Source organism: Passer domesticus, chromosome Z, assembly GCF_036417665.1.
Source record: "Passer domesticus isolate bPasDom1 chromosome Z, bPasDom1.hap1, whole genome shotgun sequence".
NCBI lineage: Eukaryota > Metazoa > Chordata > Aves > Passeriformes > Passeridae > Passer > Passer domesticus.
In genome coordinates, this window is record NC_087512.1 from 71,371,072 (window position 1) to 71,389,540 (window position 18,469).

An 18,469-nucleotide genomic window follows, 5' to 3' on the forward strand; every position below is an offset into this window, starting at 1 on the left:
TTACTAGGAAATGTCATTACATTGAGAGAATTGATGTTTTTTAAGGAAATGAATTACTGCAGTGACAACTAAGTGTTTGGATGGAATGGCTTATCAACCATTACATTCTTACATCAATAAGAAAAAATATCTTCCTTTAAAGTGGAAAAAGAATTTCCTTTAAGGATAAAAAATAATTTATTTTAAATTGTTCACCTTTTGCCAATTGCCTTCTGAGGCGATAGTTCTCTTTGTGGCTCTGAATATAATTTTAAATTTCTTTTCCCATTCTGCACGTAGGTTTGATACATAAAATTTCTTTCCATGTTGCATTCATCAGGGGTACACATGCTACCCAGTTTAGTTTCTTCCTGCAGTAAAGGAGTGATCAGAAAAAGAGGCATGAAGTTGCTTTATGCCAAACAATGCCACTGACATTCCCATAACTCAAGTAAAAAATCTGCTCACAAATTCTTCATTGGGCAATTGTTCACATGTTGTCAAGATGTCTGTGCCACCAGTACTTTTTCCTCAGCATTCAGACAGTTAAGACAATTATATTTTCTTATACTACAAGAGATGTCGTATTTCCTAGTATAGGTAACAGCTAGAAGTTTTTACAAAACTGCAAAACACATTTTGCCTCCATGAATTATTGAAATATACTGTGAGGAAAAAAAAAATTGATAGAACCCTAAATTACTGAAAGTGATTATATATTTTGTCTAACTTAGGAATTCTAACTTATGGTTATTATATATTTACATGCCTATTTATATGTACACACAGATATGAAGATTCCTACTGACACATGTGAACATAAGCAGTATAGCTCCCTACATATGGGAAGGAAAACAGTCATATTTCTTTACTCTTCTGATGTTTTTGTGTTACAGAATCTTCACAACTTCCAAACATAATTTATTTTCTCTTGTGCTCTCTAATTGTTTTTTCTTCACTGTTCTGCCATTTTGAGAAAGAGGTTGTTTGGGGTTTTGGCACAAAGTTTTCCTTTGGATATCTGCAAAAAATGCTCTTTTATTCCACAGCATGACCCTATAGGGACATAAAATTCCATAAATATATGTGTGCTTGTGTTTGCACATCTGGGCTGGGGGATGTGAGGGGGATGCTCTCCACTGAAATGGCATCTAATTCTAAAAACATAAGATATATATTAAATATTCAGGGCATCTGTCCAAATCAAAATCTGCAGTTTTCATAAAGCTGTACAAACAGTCAATATTCTTTGTGACATGACACTTATAAAAATATTATGACAGTATTGAATATGTTTTGACAAGCAAGAAAGCTATTTAAAATAGAAGAGACAATGCAATTAAAGAAAGTCAAAGATGGCCATCTTGAAAAGCTCTGGGAAGGGCTGTGGTTTTACTGGATTGCACTTGTTTACAGCAAAGTGAGGGAGTTGATGTTCAGACACATTTCTGCCAAGATACCAGTCCACCAGCAAAAGAGCCAGAAATAAAATTTGAAATTAAAAGCAGTGAAAAGAGGAGAAGGATTTTGTCTTGAAGTGCTGACTGAGAAGATGATATGAACTGGGATGTATGATTCCTGTCAGATTCGCCTGTGAGGAGGACACCAGAACCCCATTTAATTGGTTTCTATGAAATTAATATCTGTTTCCTTTTTCATGTATCTCACAAGAAATTACTCAGAAATTTTAGGGGTAATCTGAGGGTATATTTTGGTTTTTTTCTCATTTCTCTCTGTAATCTTGTTTCTGATTGTGTAATTACAAATGTTGTCCTTTGATTTGCTAGAAAGAATATGTACTGTTTCTATTTTTGAAGCCTGATGAGTGTCTATTTTTAAAATATTTTATAAGTGTGTGTCCAAGCACTCTGACTGTATTTGTTACCTTCAAAGGAAAAAAGTCATGTGTGCAGGCAACCCTTAATGGGAAACACTAGGAGGTCCTGGAATGGAGGAAAATGCAGCAACTTGCTGAAATATTTTCCAAATTAGTTAGTCTGACAGGGTTTTTTTTATTTGTGTGTGTGTGTGGTTTGGTTTTTGTTTTGTTTGGTTTTGTTTGTTGGGTTGTATGGGGTTGGGTTTTTTGGGAAATAGGACTGAGACTTGTCCCTTGTGCAAGTCACTGATGCATGTACCTCCCAAATAGTCTTACAAATCAAAGTATTGAAAACTGGAAGAATTCCTAGCCCAACTATTTACTGGTGATGCTGTGATTCAAGAGAATGCTGTCTGGAATTTGCATTCCCTTTTAGGTAGTTTAAAAGATGTAAAATTTGCTTTAGGAATACCTCATTATGTATCTGGAGATATTTTTCTGCTTCAGCCAACCCATATGTTCATGTTTTCTTTTATGATGAGAACTTCGTCTGATCTGGAATAGATGAGTAAGCAGAGCAGAAGCAACAAAGCCTCCTTAATGAGGAAAATTTAATACTCCTCCTACAGCTCATTGAGGATATTTTTTTTCCACCCCATCTTGGTACCACTGTCAGGTCTTCTCCCCAGCTCTCATGCCCTTCAGCTTACCTTGAGCTTCTTTTACATGCTGCCATAAAAATAATAACCATCACACTTTGTGATTTTTATCTCACAGTTTGCCCAGACCGTTGCTGCTTTGCAGTGTTTCCAGTCGTATGACAGCATGGTAGCCCTGTTCTAACTTCCATTTATTCAGATGTATTTTCTCTGCTTTTTCATTTTCTGATCTTCCCTCACTCTCCCATACTTTAGCTGCAGATGTGTTAATTAATGTCATTTTCTGCAATGGAACATGCAAATACAAAACATTTTACAGAGATGCTTCAAATATTTCAGTGTGAATATGAGAATGAGCTGTAATTTAATTTATGTTTGTACGTATGCACATATTAAAATAATTTCAATTTATAATTATACATTAACCTGGTAAAATGAAAACTCCAGTACAACCTTAAATGTAATGTTACTCTCTTGCTATAAGACTATAATATACATGTATCCACAGAGCAAATGATACAGTTGAAGCCGATGTTAACACTTACTACTATATTAATTTTTTTCCGTTGTTGTGGAAATTGCTGTATGTATTTAACCCTGTCCTTATTGAATCTGACGAATGTGCCTTCTAAAACTGAAAGCTGCATTTGGCATCATACTAGGTTTTCTCTTTTTCCCCTCCGCTTGCAATTTTGCTGAAATAGTGTCTCATTTCCATTTCTAATTTAATTGTACTTTAGTTCATTGTGACAGTGACTGCACTTGACAGATTTGTCACAGTATTTGTCCTATTTCTATCAAGTGCCAGGTTTTTCAGGTTCTCCTTCCTTCACTTCTCCCAGAACTTGTTAGTCACCATATTTATATCAACAGAACATAATGGTTTGAAGCAAGATTTGCTTCATTCATTGGCACCAATCTTAGTTAGAATGAATTTATTTTCAGAGCAGTTTCATAGCAGAAAGCCTATAATATTTTTCTGAATATCAATCCTTGTACTATTTTTCCTCTTAGCTTAGTCGGAATTTTGATTTGTTTAGGCTGCCTTTACAATGGATTATAAATAGAACAAAACCAATAATAAACACCATGTCCCAGTTGTTTCTTACATAATTACCAGCAAAGAGACTGAGAGTGCCGTTTAGACATGTGAAGCACTAAATCACTAGAATTAGACTTATTGTGTAGCAGTGGCTTTTTTCTCCTCTCCTGAAACTTGAAATGCTCTGTTGGCTATTTATTATGATTGTCTGGCTTCTATCATATCTTTTATATTATTTTCAGGACATGTTTTACACCAATGTAAATACTTAGCTTTTATTTATTCTCTTTGGTCTTTTTGTCTCCAATGCCCTCCACTGGACCCACTCCAGGAGCTCCTTCTCTGCCCAGATGTGCCTCACCAGGGCCAAGTAGAGGGGCAGGATCACCTTCCTTGGACTGCTGGCAATGCTCTTCTGAATGCAGCCCAGGATGCCACAGGCCTTGGTCACCAAGAGATCTTGTATTAGGACCCCTACCTCCCTCTCCGCAGAGCTGCTTCCCAGCAGGTCAGCCTCCAACCTGTGCTACTGCACTGGATTTTTTTCCCTCCCCAGCTGCAGGACCCTGCACTTGCCTTTGCTGAATTTCAGAAGGTTCCTCTGTGCCCATCTCTCCAGGCTGCTGAGGCCCTTCTGAAGGGCTGCTCAGCCCTCTGGGCTATCGGCGACTCCTCGCAGCTTTGTGCTGCCAGGAAATTGCTGAGCAGGCCTCTGCCCCTTCATCCAAGTCATTGGTGGAAAAATTAAACAAGACTGGGCCCACTGCTGGTGGGAGACACCACGAGTCACAGGCCTCCAACTAGAGCCTATGCCACTGATTATGAATCTGGGTTCTGTTCATCTTGCTCTGATCTTTTTTCAGTTATATGATGAACTCCAGAGCATGTAGAAAGTCAGTATGGTTTTTCGCTCAGCTACCCTTCAGTTATAACAGAAAGTTATCTAGGTAGGAATATTTGCTTATTTTTTAAAGGAAGTTTTAAAACATACCACCTAAAAGTAATGTTGCAAAAATGAAACACCACCTTTCCACCACCAGTTAAAATATATTTACTTACAGGAGATCTGACAAAATGTATCCCTGAATGGCAAATGTGTACAGATTATTATCAAGAAAAAGGAAATAAAAACCTTCTTTCAGTGTTATGTTGCAAGCCATCCACTAGATAAAGGAGTAAGAAAAAAGAATGCCAATAGGAAATAGTCTATTTCTAATTATTTATGTCATGTGTTATTGCTAAGCTGAAACCTCTCCAGCATGAGTGGATTGTGGAGGTGAAAAACACGAAAAAGACATGGACTAAGTGTTTAATTAGTGGTGTATATAAGGGCTACTGCTTTCTTCAGACTACTTTTTTTTTCTTTATGTCCAGTTTGCCCAAACACTTAATAGAAGACAGCTTTTTGAGACATACATTGTACTCTCCATGAGATCCAGTGTTTTCTCTGCATGCCGTTGTTTTCTCATTTTTTCTTAGCATATCTGTGGTTCCCAAATGAATACTATCAGACAAAATACTCAGCAACATAATGGATCAGAACTTAAAATTAAGTAATTTAATACTACCAGAATAGGCTAGCAATTACAACGAATTACCAACTGAGATTTGCCTCTGAGTCATAAATAAGCATAATTCTACTACATCAGTGGTAGTGTAAGAAGTCACTGTGTATCTACAAGTGTTTTTTTTCTCTCTCAAGAGCCAGAACCACCTTAGCAGGACTAACTTGATCAAGAAAAGAGGCTTGATAGGAAAGCTAACTGTATAAGCTTTCCTATTTTTTAAAAATGCACCTGTGGTTCTACATTTCTGCCAGACCTTGTAGCACTGAACTTTGTCACCCGTTAATGTGTGATGGCTGCTCCTTCACACCTTCAACACATGAAACTAATATTGTCATCAAATGTAACTCTTTTATTTCTATAGATGTGTGCTACTGTATTTCATTATTATTCCTTGTCTGATGGGTAATGGGTAATTTTAAAACACAGTTAGCGAAGAAGATATGACAGAAGCCTTAATACTCACTATTAAATGGAAATTAATATTTTCAATCATACTATCTATGTGTGGTTTAGATTTACAAGATAATCAGATAGTGTAGTTTTAAATGTTAGACTCTTTAGGATCAGAAGCATCATCTCATAAATTCAGTGTGTTGTGTCTCAGAAGTCAGGAGCCTTTTAAAATATATAATTCAAATTTAAACAACCAGAAGATTAATAAAGATGTAACTAGTATTATTTTTAACATTCATTATTGAGGAATATAAGATTACACATTAAACAAAGTACATTTGGAATACACATACTTCTGCAGTCAGAACTTGAGAAGAATTTTATAGTCCTCAGAATAAAATTTAGAGAGCTGACAGTACAGGTTAGATGTTAAGAGTAACATCTTAGTTTAGTTTCTAAAGGCATTTATTTTCCTTACCAGACCCTAATTTTGTCAGATCCTTAGAGATATACAAGCAGCAAGTTCTTGACCTTGCTCAGAACTATTTCCCAAGCCACAGGGACTTCCCTAACAAAAGGAGTTCATCCTGTAGGTTATTTGTGATTGGCTTGAATAAACACTTCAATTTTAAATATGTACCTGAGGAAAAACAAGATGTATAAGAAGTATTTCTATCTCTAACCTGTAAAATATATGTGATTATTTTACTGTAGTATTATTCAATCTCAGAATCCAAACTATCCAGAATATTTTCTGAAAGTGAAAATAAAAGCTAATACAGCTAGGTTTGTTGCTTTCATTTGGTGAAAAAATTATTTTTAGAAGTTAAATCTTTTGACACATTTCTTATAATTAAAATTAAATTCTTTGAAAAACATATTTAACTATAATATCACAGAATTAATCTATTATGTCTCATCTGTTGTATTTGGTTTTGATTTCTCCTATTGCATTTAAAAAAGTAATAAACAGAGAAAGCATGCTTTAATAAATTGATAAACAAATTACAGGTTATATTTTTAAGCTACCTATTTGTATATATTCAAAAAACTCTAATAAGTCTGAATTTGAAGAGTACTCTGGAGTAGAAAAGTCTTTGTGTATCATGAATACATAGCAGCAGTTATCTAAAGGAAATATTCTTTGTCAGATCAGATTATTCGATTGGTCACAGTATGATTGTCCTTGTGGCAAAGTGTGTAAGTGTGATCATTTTTCTGGTGATCTGTGAACAGGCATAAACATCACAGGATGATTATTAACAGTAATGAGAACAGTAAAAACTGAAAACAATGTTTGAAAATATCAGCACACTCTCTGACTTTTACCCATGACTTTTTCTAAGATTTCCTGCTGTTCTACTAAAACACATGAGCAGCTGACTTCTGAGCATAATCTGTGACTTGAAGCATTTTGGTCTTTCTGCCAAAAGATCATTATATGGCAATGAGCAACCAGAATTTTTAGTAAAGACTGAAGTCCCAACTTGGAATGCCCAGTTTGATGTCCAGTTTCATATTCTGACACCGTGCAGACAGTCCAAAACACAGGTATATGCATGCATATAGATGTGTAAAATTCTGTGTACGGTCATGTTCATTTTCAGAGTTTTGGTGCATCTCTTTTCTCCATAACACTTATAATTCATTAACTATCAGTCCACCTTGCTCAGGAATACAAGCTATTATAGTTATAGTTAATATTATTAATTTTCTCTTATTAATTATTAATTTTTTGTTTTCTCTAAGACAAAATAATATCAGGAAACAGAAATAATGGAGGTTTTTCTTATATCTGCTTATTTGTGAGAGCATGATTTGTGTGTACATCACCTACATGAATGGAATAAAGTGTACAACCCTGTGATATTGTGGTTCATAGATATTTGTGATAAATACTGGTGAGTGGGTTAATCTGGAAGAAAAAAATCACCAAACTGTATTTTCTGGAAGCATACATATTTTGACCCTTTAAAAAAGAAAACTTGTTTTGAATCTCTTTGCTATTTTTTAATTTTACTGTGGTAGATCTTCAAGAGGTTAATAACATACAGAGTAGTCATTTTGTGCTTTTCTTATGACCCCAAAATTAATCCACTTTCTATCCATCAGTCATTGGTCGTTTTAGGCTGACTGTTCTCATTGTAATGGAAAGAGTCTCATTTAAATTGATAGATAAACTGAGAAACTTTGATAAAATACAGTCTTATTTTATTAATCTTTTGACTTAGTAACGAGCTGTCTGATTTTTTTCTCTCTGCTCACCCACCCTCTCCTTACCTCCGCTCACCTTGATATATGCTATGACCGTGGGGTTTTTTCTGTGGTGATTTTCTTCCTGATATTCCTGATAATTTTTCTGTACTTTTGGGTTTTGTGTACTGTCCTTTTGTTAACTCTTGGCTTAGACATGAAAAAATCTGCTATAGATGTAAAAATTACTATAGTGAATTAGATCCTTGATTTACCTGCACTGCTATTATCTCCTTGAATGTGCCAGAAATACCAGACAATTGTGTGAGAAACACCTTTTCCTGCCACATCTTTTGAGACATGGGGATTGTGCTTTCTGTAACAAAATAACCTTTCTGCAGTTTTAGAAGTTTTGGTTTTTGGGTTTTTTTACAGTATTTTTTTGTTTTGAATATGTGCAGATGTATAATTATTTACTTTTAGCTCTCCTAAGCCTCTGGTTCAAGAGTATTTTGAGAGAATGTAAAACCTATTGCATCACTGCATTCAAGATGTAGGCTTTGCTTTTATACTAAATTTTTGTTTTCTGTGGTTTTTTTTGTTGTTGTTGGCTTGTAATTTTTTTCACAGTAGAACTGAAGAGGTGGTAAATCCAAACAACATGATTGGTTTATTTTTTACCAAGTATTTAGCTTTACAGGTTTTTTGACCTCAGAGAGGCAATAAGAAATGTTTGTATTTACAGAGGTTTCCAGTGAAAAGTACAGCAAAATGTGGGGAGAATAAACAATGAAGTGAGAGCTAATGGGAAGTGGCAGGTGGTGGTTCTACCCACAGTACAAACCCGTTCAAGTGTCCTAAAATTATATTATGTCAACAGCAACAGAAAATAAAATTTAAGGGGAAAAAAGGAAAATCAAAATAATCTTTCAAGAGATGCTTTTTAGAAATTGAGTTCTACTAGCTAAAATAAGAAAAATGGGCCTTGTACTCATATATAGTATGACTTTGTGTCATCCTTTGTTAAACATTCTTGACTTAAGGAAGGAAGAGTGGCTTTAGAGCTGTCTTTACTCTTTGTAACATAATAAAGTATTCATTTTTGGACATTACAGTAAAAATTTCAGATTAAAATTATATGCATTATATTAAATCTGCTTTCCTCTGAAGTAACAAATACTGACCAACTTTGAGGGCAGGTTCTGAGGGTAGAAGACTGACTTTTTCTGTTGGATGTGAATATGATTTTTTAAATCACTCTGTTAATTTCAATGTATCTTTTTCCTGGATATTTTTTTCTGTTGTCCAGTATTTCTGTTCTGAAAAACTGTTCACTGTCAGTGTTTCAGATTGAAAAATTATAATTTTTCCAAGGGACAGATGTTTGGAATTTTCTAAAATAAGTTGTTAATGGAAATTGGATGTTAATGAAATTAAAATGTTGTTCCTAAGAGCCTTACACTGACTGCTTGAACAATATTTTTAAAATATATTTTACTAGGTAACCTTAACCTGAAATTTCCTTTAGCTTTTGTAGCTTTGATTGTAATTTCAGGTAACTGCCCTCTTAGACTGCTACTCTATTCCAGTGAAAGCATGGCACAATTTCTGAACTTGTTGTGAGCTCAGAAGCACAAGTGAGAGTCAAATAACCAGGTGTGGGCAATGGCAGAAAGTTTGGCATGTGGGAAATTCTTATGTGACTTTACTTGAAGAGTCAAACAATTGGTAAATTTAAATGATAATTAGAATTATTAAGGTATTTGTGTTAGAAACAGAGATAAATAAGTGCAGCTTAAATAAATGGGAGAAAATCATAAAGGGGCTGAGGAATAAAAATTCAAGTAAGAGAAATCTAATTTTTTAATTGTCAAATTAAATACTATTATAAGAGGAAAAGATGAAATCTGAAAAAAATTATTCAGCAGATGCTTGAGAGATAGTGCAATATGCATTGCCTGGTTATGGAGAGTACTTGTTTATTTTAAATATGTGTTCCAGCAGGACTAGAGTAAGGCAGAAATGGCAAACTGTCTCAAATATAGAATGTGTATTTCTAAATTTGTGTTGAACCCAATATGTTATCATGCTGGCAATGAAGTAAGAAGTACTGAAGTTCTAGCCCTCTTATGGGAGCAGCAGAGTACAGCGGAGAGTGCAGCTGTGCTTCTTACAGAAAATTCTCTAAAACTCTAGCACAAGAAAGAACATAATCTTAATTTGTAGATTCGCTTTTCTTTCTATTTCAACAATTTATTCCTAAAAAGGTTCACGTGAAGATAATTTGAATTGCAGCTGATATTACAGAGATGCCTGGTGTATATGATTTACCAGTGAAATTTTTATATTCTAATAATACTCTGTGCTACAAAGTACAAAAAAAGGAATAATCAGAATTTTAATAAGGTAGAATTTAATGAAGGAATAAAAACTTTCCTTGCTGCTCTTCTACAAGTATGTCAGTTTCTCCCATATTTGCAGTGAAGCCCAGTTTAGACAAAGTTATTATGTGTCAAATGACCACTGTAAGCCAAAGGACCATCTGCCTTATTATTAATTCTCTAACAAAAGCTCTTCTTGTGTTCCTACCCAAGGTTGTGCTCCATATGTATGGATAATTTTTGTTATTCAACAGGACTGGCTTCTAATTGGCATGTGCTCATTTGCTTGAACATAATATAGGCATTCGTTTTATTTCAGCGTCTCTGAGTCCTGTCAGAGGAAAGGTTGCTCATGTGATACAAGAGGTCTTTGGAAGATTCCCCATTCCACAGAGCTATGTTTGATTTTATTCAAGGGATTACACCTGCAGTAGGGCAGTAAAGGTGTCTTATATGCTGACTGAAAATTTTTGCCCTGCAATTGGTTTAAGAAGGCATCCAAAGATTTTATCTTTGTCCCATTGTATTTTATAATTTGCTGCATTAGGTCCAATTTCAGGGAGTGGAGCACTGAAAATTGAGAGCAAGAGCATGATGGGCAAAAAGTGGAAGGGGTCACTGTGTAGTTTGGAACAGTCCTCTCTCTGTGCTACAGGGATATTAAAATTATTAACTTTTATTTCAATATGGAAACAAAGAAAAGATTTATAGTAATTCTTCCCAGGAGACAAGAGAAAGGAGAAATAAATGTATTTCCTCACACACTTTTCTTCTCTCTCCAATAAAATCCAAATAGGATAGAGATGAATACTGCCTTCAACACCAGTTCAGCTAGTGGTAGTGAAGGATATGTGAAGAAGGATAAGAGATACTGGAGGCTAGAGCTGCAAGACAGGTAAAAGGAGATAGAAATATAGATGTGTGATGCCCATGTTTTAGTGTGAAAAAGTGTGATACAAGAGAAATTCTAACAGTCAGAAGGCAGAATTTGTAAGGGAAAGCATAAGGGGAAAATGAACAAAATTTTTTTATGAGAAAAATATGGTATGAAATGGTCTGGTTTTGCCGTATAATGTATACATCATAAATTTCATAAATTCAAGGAAAACAATACACAATTAGCAACCTCTCCTAATAAAGCTATGTTTATCTGAAATGTCACATATAACACTCAAAAATAAAACACATTGCCCTAATGTGTGCTTCTTAACTGTATTCATAAATGAAAAGTTGCTGACAATATTCATGTTTGCCTACGGCATTATATATGAGATTCTCTACACCTTCACGTTCTGCCTGATAATTAGCCTTGAAGGCTTTGTCTGATAATTTTAGCTACCTAATTTTTCAGTTCTGACTCCCATTACCTCCTGTAGAAACTCAGGTGGATTTAATTTTCTGACTGATTTTTCAAGAACTTGCTTTCACTTTGTCCCATCTAAAGTTCCCAAATACTCATTATTCAGTTTATGATGCTTGTGGTGGAAACAGTGAGTCCTTTACTTTAGTTTTGACCCGACTGTGCTGATTTCCTTATCATTCATGTGCACTAAATCCAAGCAAACATATTTTAGAAATAGACATTAGATTGATTAGTTTCTAGCCTCTGTAAATATTTGTGCTGATTTTTCTACTAGATGAACATATAGAAAGGTCTGGAATATAAAAATTAATATATTCATCGATATAAAGAAAATATTGCTATTAAGCCTGACCCTCTCACAACTCAAAATAAGAGCCTTCCCTTTCAGGGAGGTTTTCTTACTTATTTGGGTTTTTTGTTTTGTTTTGTGGTTTGGTTGGTTGGTTTTGGGTTTTTTATTGGAGGTTTTTGGTTGGTTGTTTTTGGTTTTTTTGGGTTTTTGTTTGTTTGTATTGTTTTGTTGGGTCTTTTGGTTGTTATTGCTTTGGTTTAGGTTTTTTTCTTTGTTTGTTTGTTTGTTTTTAATTTGTCTCTTTAAAGTAACTGTATTATAATGTAAAAAGAAAACTATGATGAAGTAATCAAAAACATGAAGTGTTGTTTTACCCTGCTCCCACATGCCAAGTCTAACCAATTTCACTCTGACAACACTGTGACACTCCACATGGTTCATTTGCAGGTGGGAAACTTTCCTTTTTTTTCAAACACTATATGGGAAAAGAAAACAGATGATAATTTTATCTTTACTGTATCTTCCTGGTCAATAAAACTCATCTCCCAGAAGAACTGGAGTTGCTCACTATTTATGATGGCAGTTGCCTTTTAAAGAAGCAAGGAATTAAGCATCTGAGGAATGTATGTGTCCTGCCAGGAGCACAGTGGGATAAATGTCTTCCATTTGAGATAAAATGTACTGAGAGCTCAGTAGGAACAGCTGAAATTAACTGTGCATTTGCAGGTTTCATACTGACCTGAATCACTTGCATGTTTCTTATAATTTGAATAAATCTTGCTTTTTCTGCAGAGCAATAAAAGGAACTATGTGCATAGCTATTAATTATAATTTTTGCCACAAAGAGCAATTGCAGTTTTTAAAAAAGAAACAGCTACAAAATACTTCAAAAGTAATGTGTTGTGCATTTCATTAAATAAAAAAGGATAAAGAAGAATGTGATAGAGATGAGAGTGGAGATTAATCAGTGGTTTGCAAGCTTTAACTCTCTGCCTTTGTAGTAACTCAGCCAGGAGCTGAACTAAGGAGGTGGCCGTGGAGCTGTGGTGAGCAGCCAACAATTCCTGAGTAGTGCATCAAAAGAAGGGAAGACTAGTGTCAGAGACTGTCAATATATATTTAAGGACTAAAAGTTCCACCAGAAAAATTTATGCTGATGAAGAATGTCATGGGTGCATTCATTTTTGCTTGCAAAAAAAATGAATTAAAGTCAAGCTCCTGGAGAAACATCAGTCCTACATATCAAAAAGCTTCTGTAACCATTTCTGATTCCTACCTGTGTTTCTGACTTACATCAATTTTCTGTATTTTCTTAAATGCATTAGGAGATGAAAAAGCCCATCAGGACTCTTGGTTCTTCTTTTCTGTTTAGAGCTGATAATTACAGTGGTTTGCAAAGTATTTGAAAAGTGTTCCTGTCTGTGCTCTGGTTCAGTTGCTGGCTGAGTTAATGCAAAATTCATTGAAACTATGAACGTGTTACAAACACTGCCTTTTTCTTCAACCTATACAAATTATAGACTGATGAACCATCAAGCTCTTGTAACCAAAACCAGCATCTGTCAAACTTTTAATGGTAAAAGTATAGGATACACTGGTCCAGCCTCTAGAATTAAAGATTGTCTATTTATTTATTATATGGATTAAAGAGATGAGAATTAATGGCATCTGCATTTCATGGAAAGAAACATGGAAAAACTGAGATGTGCTTGCCAACAGCAGCCTGGTTCAGGTTCACAGAACTGCGTTGTTGGCCCTTTAGGCAGTAAGGATTCTCTGGTGCCGTGCAACATAACTTCTGAGTGTGGGTTTGGGTCATCTTGTTTAAGGAAAATAATGTGTAAACTAGAGTACAACATTAACCTAGAAAGCTGATGCATGAAGAAAAATGAAAGACAGAGGTGAAGACTTGCCAGTCTAGAAAAATTGAGAGGACAGAACAGAAACATTGAAGAAAATCTCCTTAGCTGCTGAAGCTCCAGATTCTTGAATTGACTGTACTGATTACATTATTTTTTAAATTTTGTCAGACAAGACTACAGAAAAAGTACTGGATAGGGACCCAAAAAAATTTAAAACAATAAAGTTTTTGGTAATTGTATAGCATACACTGGTACCACAGACTGCTACTTATGTGTTGGGGAACTCTTCAATACTAGAAAGTAGAAATTAAAGGCTTGTAAGAAAAAAAACCATAAAACAGTAAGATTTTATTTCAAATGTGAAATAAATCTGAAATAAATAAATAAATATGAATACTGAAATCTGAAGGTTCAATTAAGATTAAAAGAAGGTTTGTACATTTTGCACTTTAAAAGATGATTTGTAGAGACATATTTTATTTCTGGAGAGTGTATTATACTTGTATATGACTTCAGGATATGGAGCATCTTCAGAGATTTTTTTTTTCAAAATACCATATCGCATGACAGTTCCAAATATTTTCAGAAGATGAAAAAGAAGACAAATCACATGCCTTGTCTTCAGGTGTGCTGGCTACCATGTGACCCAGAAGGCAAATGGTATCCTGTCCTCTGTCAGAAATGGTGTGGTCACCATTGGTGAGGCTACATCGCAATTTCTGTGTTCAGTTCTACCTCCTCATTGCAAGGGAGTATTGAGGTGCAGAAGCGTGTCCAGAGAAGGGCAACAGAGCTGATGAAGGGTCTGGAACACAAGTGTGTTGAGGACCAATTAGGGAAACTGGGGTGGTTAAACGTGGAAAAAAGTCTCAGGGGCGACCTTGTCATTCTCTATGCCTACCTGAAAGGAGACAGAGCAAGGGAAAATGTCCTCAAGTTGCACTAAGAAAGAAGTAGATTGGATATTGGAAATTAATTCTGCATTGAAAGAGTGGTCAGGCATTGCAATAGGTTGCTTGGGTAAGTGGTGAAATCACATCCCTGGAAGGGTTCAAAAGGAATGTGGATGTGGTGTTATGGTAACCATGGAGGGCCTGGGTTAATGGTTGGACTTGATCTTTTCCAGCCTTAGTGTTTTTATGAGTGTGTGATTCTATAAATCTGGAGAAAGTAGACATTGGTATTGTAAATGAGAGATTTCATAAAAAACTTAGACCTGACAGATTGAGGTTTTTAATATTTCTTCCTTCCCCAACAGATTCAGTGTTGCTGCCCAGGTGAATTTACACTAAATCTGATGACAACATTTTCACCTTTGAATTCAGTGTCAAGTTGAGGTCAAAGTCAGTGACATGGGGAAAGCCCAGTCTCTCACTGGAACAGGTACTGACAGTCTATTACTCCTGCATAGAGTATCTGCCTCCCCCTTAATCTTTTAAATACATTTCCCTTTGCTGATTCCTCTACCAATGAATGTACAGACACAAAGTTACAGGTCTGTTAGATGCTAGGTAGCACAAGTTAGGAGATGGATGCCACCAACAAAACAAACCTTAGCAGGCCATTTGTAGAATCGAGTGGATGAAAGAGGGATATTTTAAATTGGATTTTGCAATTGTTTCTTCATTATCTTCAGTTAGTCTCAAATCCATCTCTACAGTAGAGATGTTGCAATTTGCTTGGAATCACAAGATTGCAGAAGCCCAGATACAATGTCTTCTGCCTAAATCTCCTTGATTTTTTTTAGTGGAATTAGATGCGAGAACTTATATATCTTATTTCAGTCTGCTTCCTCTGCATTTTTATTGATTCTGTAAGGAATTATGTTAGAAAAGGGTACCAGCCAGAGTTGGTCTGGTACTAAAACTTGTGTAAATAGCTTGGTGAAATCTCATCTTCCCTGCTTCCTTCCCTTCTAGCCACACCATCTCAGGCCTCTTTTTCCACTGTTGGCAGGTGTTATCCATTCCTTTTGATAACCTTTCTCCTGGGAGTTCCTAAGTTCCTAGTAATTTTTTTTAGCCTTTCCAGAGCAGCCTTCTTTCTTCATTTTTTATTCAAATTGAGCTGTTCTCTTTCTTTCAATCTGCCTATGTCTAATAAGATACATTGGGAGTAAAACTTTTGTATTCTGTGTCTGAAGCTACCACATGTACCAAAAGAGATAGGAAGAAAGTTTTGCATCTTTGCATTAAGAAATTTTACAAGAAATGTCCATTTTCCCTTTCTGAAAAAGAAATAATCTTTCAAAGTAGAGATTCAACTTCTAGTCCCTGCTCACAATTTAGCAATCTCACTGAAAAAAACTCTCCGGTTGTTTAATATGAAACAACTTTTTCTCACACAGAATGATATAGAATAAGACTGAATTGTATTACCTCTGGAGAAAGATTGAATAGTAATGACACCTTGCACAAACACATGGGTCACAACACTTTGGCATCACTTGCATGAGAGTGAAAAAAATTTCTCGTGACTTTAAAAAAAGACATTCTCACTGTAAACAATAAAAAACAAGCTAATGTATCATAAATTCCAAACCAGAATAAAATATGTTTACCTTCAAAATCATCAAAAATATAAAACCCAACCAAAACGAGAAAGAAAAAAAAGCAATTGCAAAGTAAAACAAGAAGTCTTTAAACAAAAACAAAATTATTAAATTAACACACTAAATTTCACATAGAGAAATATGTACAGACTAGTCACACAAACTTTACATGTATCCAGGTATCATTCTCCAGCTTATCTAGTGAAATGCTTCATTTACTTAAATAGATGATATGAGATTTTTTCATGTATACTTGAAAAAGGATGGTTCACTTATGTTGCTAAATTTTCTTTGATATTTATGTGTTTCTTAATAACTTTTTAATATATTTTAATATAGCACAATGTAAAGCTATTTGATAATTGGTATGGACTTAAGAGGCATAAACTTTTCATGTGAAATTATGCTAAATCATAAAAATTATGGGAGATACTATCACTGTAGCTCAGGTTCCTAGAAATAAAGTTGGAAAGATGAAAGAAATTGGCTGATTTTCTTTTATGGTGCATTACAGAACAAAATGCAGAAGCTGTCATCAGATATATATAACCTTTTTAAAGAGTAAGAAGATCTGCTCCAGTATAATATTTAACGAATCCCAAGTAACACCACTCCAGGGGTGCAGTGTCAGATGTGCCTTGGGTTTTTTCTTTCCTTGGACTACTGACAAGACCTGCTATGAAATGTGAGGAAAGCAGAATGGAATCCATTACCTGTAAAAAAAGTATCATTCCTGCAAGGGAAAGGAAACTGTATATACAATTCTAAGTAAGAAAATAATTGCTATACAATGAGTGGGATTTATCCCTTTATAGTCTAAATAGATTTTTGACCTTTTCTCTTCACTAAATCACTATTGCAGTCACTAGTTATAATCATTAAGGACTAGATCCTGCTCTGCTCACTTTTTGTGTTTAAAATTTCTATGCCTGCGCAACTAGAACTGCAGAGAATTAATTTATTTTCTGGATTTTTTACTTTTTATTTTACTTTCTATTTTCATGGATACCTTTATGCTTGTTGGCTGTAGTACAGTGTGTATCCTCCACAGAATAAATATCTTGACAATTGTATAACCATTGCCAGTTCAGTAGTGTTTCTGGATGAAACTGCAGTGAATGACTAGGGTAGCTAATTCCTCCTATCCTTGAAGGAAAATAGTAGATGCAGGCTACAGTCAGAATTACTTGGAAGACATATGGCTGCCCTCTCACCCTGACAGTTATTACCTAGGTATGCGAATACTCCCATTATCAATGTCATTGCTTCAGAAAGAAAATTAGTATAGCATGTATCCATAAATATCCTATTTAGAGAGTGATAAGGATACTTTTATTTTACTTAGAAATAGGGAAGCCATACAAGAGAAATCCAGAGAACATATGATTTTACTGCTCACTTCATGGATTCCCTGGTTCAGAAGAGTAAGCAAGAAATTTGGAGATAGAAAGCTGTGAAAGAGCCTTCAAGAAGATAATTTGTAATTATCTTGTTTACCCTCAGGGAATACATTGTAATGAAACACAAATTAGAGTTTGAAGTTTTCTTATTATCTGTTTAAGAAGTAACTTTTGTTGTTGTTGTCTCTATGGTATCTCATGGTATTTACTTCTATAAGCTAACATTTTATGTCACAAAGTACTGAAAAAGACAAAGAATCAAAGCCAGAGAATCAAAACAATAGACACATGACATAAGGAAAGATTAACACACAAAAAAGAGCACAATACAAAATAAGGAAATGTCAGACTTAAATGGAAGACAGAGATCCCATTTACTTGTGGATTGTTAAAGAAAAAGCAAAAACTGCTCTTCCATTTAGTGCTATTTGTAGATTTGCCGAAAACAGGTTTTTGATACTGCATTATTATCGTGCATTTTGGTTGAAGAAAAAACAAACAAAAGGACAAGAACTAACAGAAATCCTTCTATATAATGAACATGAAGCTACAAGGCAAAATGGAGATAAACTCAGATAAGAGTTTTTCAGAAATATTAAAATTAAAACACTAATAAAAAAAGGAAGGGAAAAATGTAATATTGAGTTAATAAAAATCCTGTGGAATTGTATTTTTATTCTGCAGTAACTATGAGCAAATTAAAATACAATGTAAGCAATGAAAATGAAACCCCATACAGGTTTCAACTATTTACCAGTTCATTGCTGCTGTTTATAAAATATTTCTTCAATGTCTTTTCCTTCTCCCCAGAAAACATCCTATTTGACTTAAGATTCTTTGGTAATTTCTAAAGGAAACAAGACTATTAATTCAGCTTTGTTTAGCAAAGATTAAAGGTTGAATTCTGTGGGAAGATACTTCTGTTCCTTCCCCACATCTTCATGCCTCCTCCCCTATCAAAATACTC

The 18,469-nt window shown here is 34.7% G+C and overlaps 4 long non-coding RNA genes across 5 annotated transcripts in view; 2 read left to right on the forward strand and 2 right to left on the reverse strand.

Moving 5' to 3' along the window:
* Nucleotides 1-202: 202 nt before the first annotated feature.
* On the reverse strand, nucleotides 203-2,727 carry LOC135291420 (uncharacterized). Its single transcript, XR_010354216.1, has 3 exons — nucleotides 2,509-2,727; nucleotides 2,271-2,353; nucleotides 203-350 (listed from the first exon to the last, which is right to left on the reverse strand). It is a non-coding gene; the product is annotated as an uncharacterized LOC135291420 (long non-coding RNA).
* Nucleotides 2,728-3,856: 1,129 nt separating this feature from the next.
* Nucleotides 3,857-18,469, forward strand: part of LOC135290237 (uncharacterized) — a 31,223-nt gene continuing 16,610 nt past the window's right edge. Inside the window, exon 1 of the long non-coding RNA XR_010352974.1 lies at nucleotides 3,857-4,007. This is a non-coding gene — a long non-coding RNA (uncharacterized LOC135290237). The remainder of the gene's footprint in view (nucleotides 4,008-18,469) is intronic.
* On the reverse strand, nucleotides 13,879-14,592 carry LOC135290236 (uncharacterized). Its single transcript, XR_010352973.1, has 2 exons — nucleotides 14,453-14,592; nucleotides 13,879-14,356 (listed from the first exon to the last, which is right to left on the reverse strand). It is a non-coding gene; the product is annotated as an uncharacterized LOC135290236 (long non-coding RNA).
* Nucleotides 14,630-18,223, forward strand: LOC135290234 (uncharacterized). Of its 2 annotated transcripts, none has more exons than XR_010352971.1 (4): nucleotides 14,630-14,731; nucleotides 14,810-14,934; nucleotides 16,617-16,870; nucleotides 17,448-18,223. It is a non-coding gene; the product is annotated as an uncharacterized LOC135290234 (long non-coding RNA). The 2 variants fall into 2 exon arrangements; XR_010352972.1 differs by having other exon boundaries at nucleotides 16,617-16,787.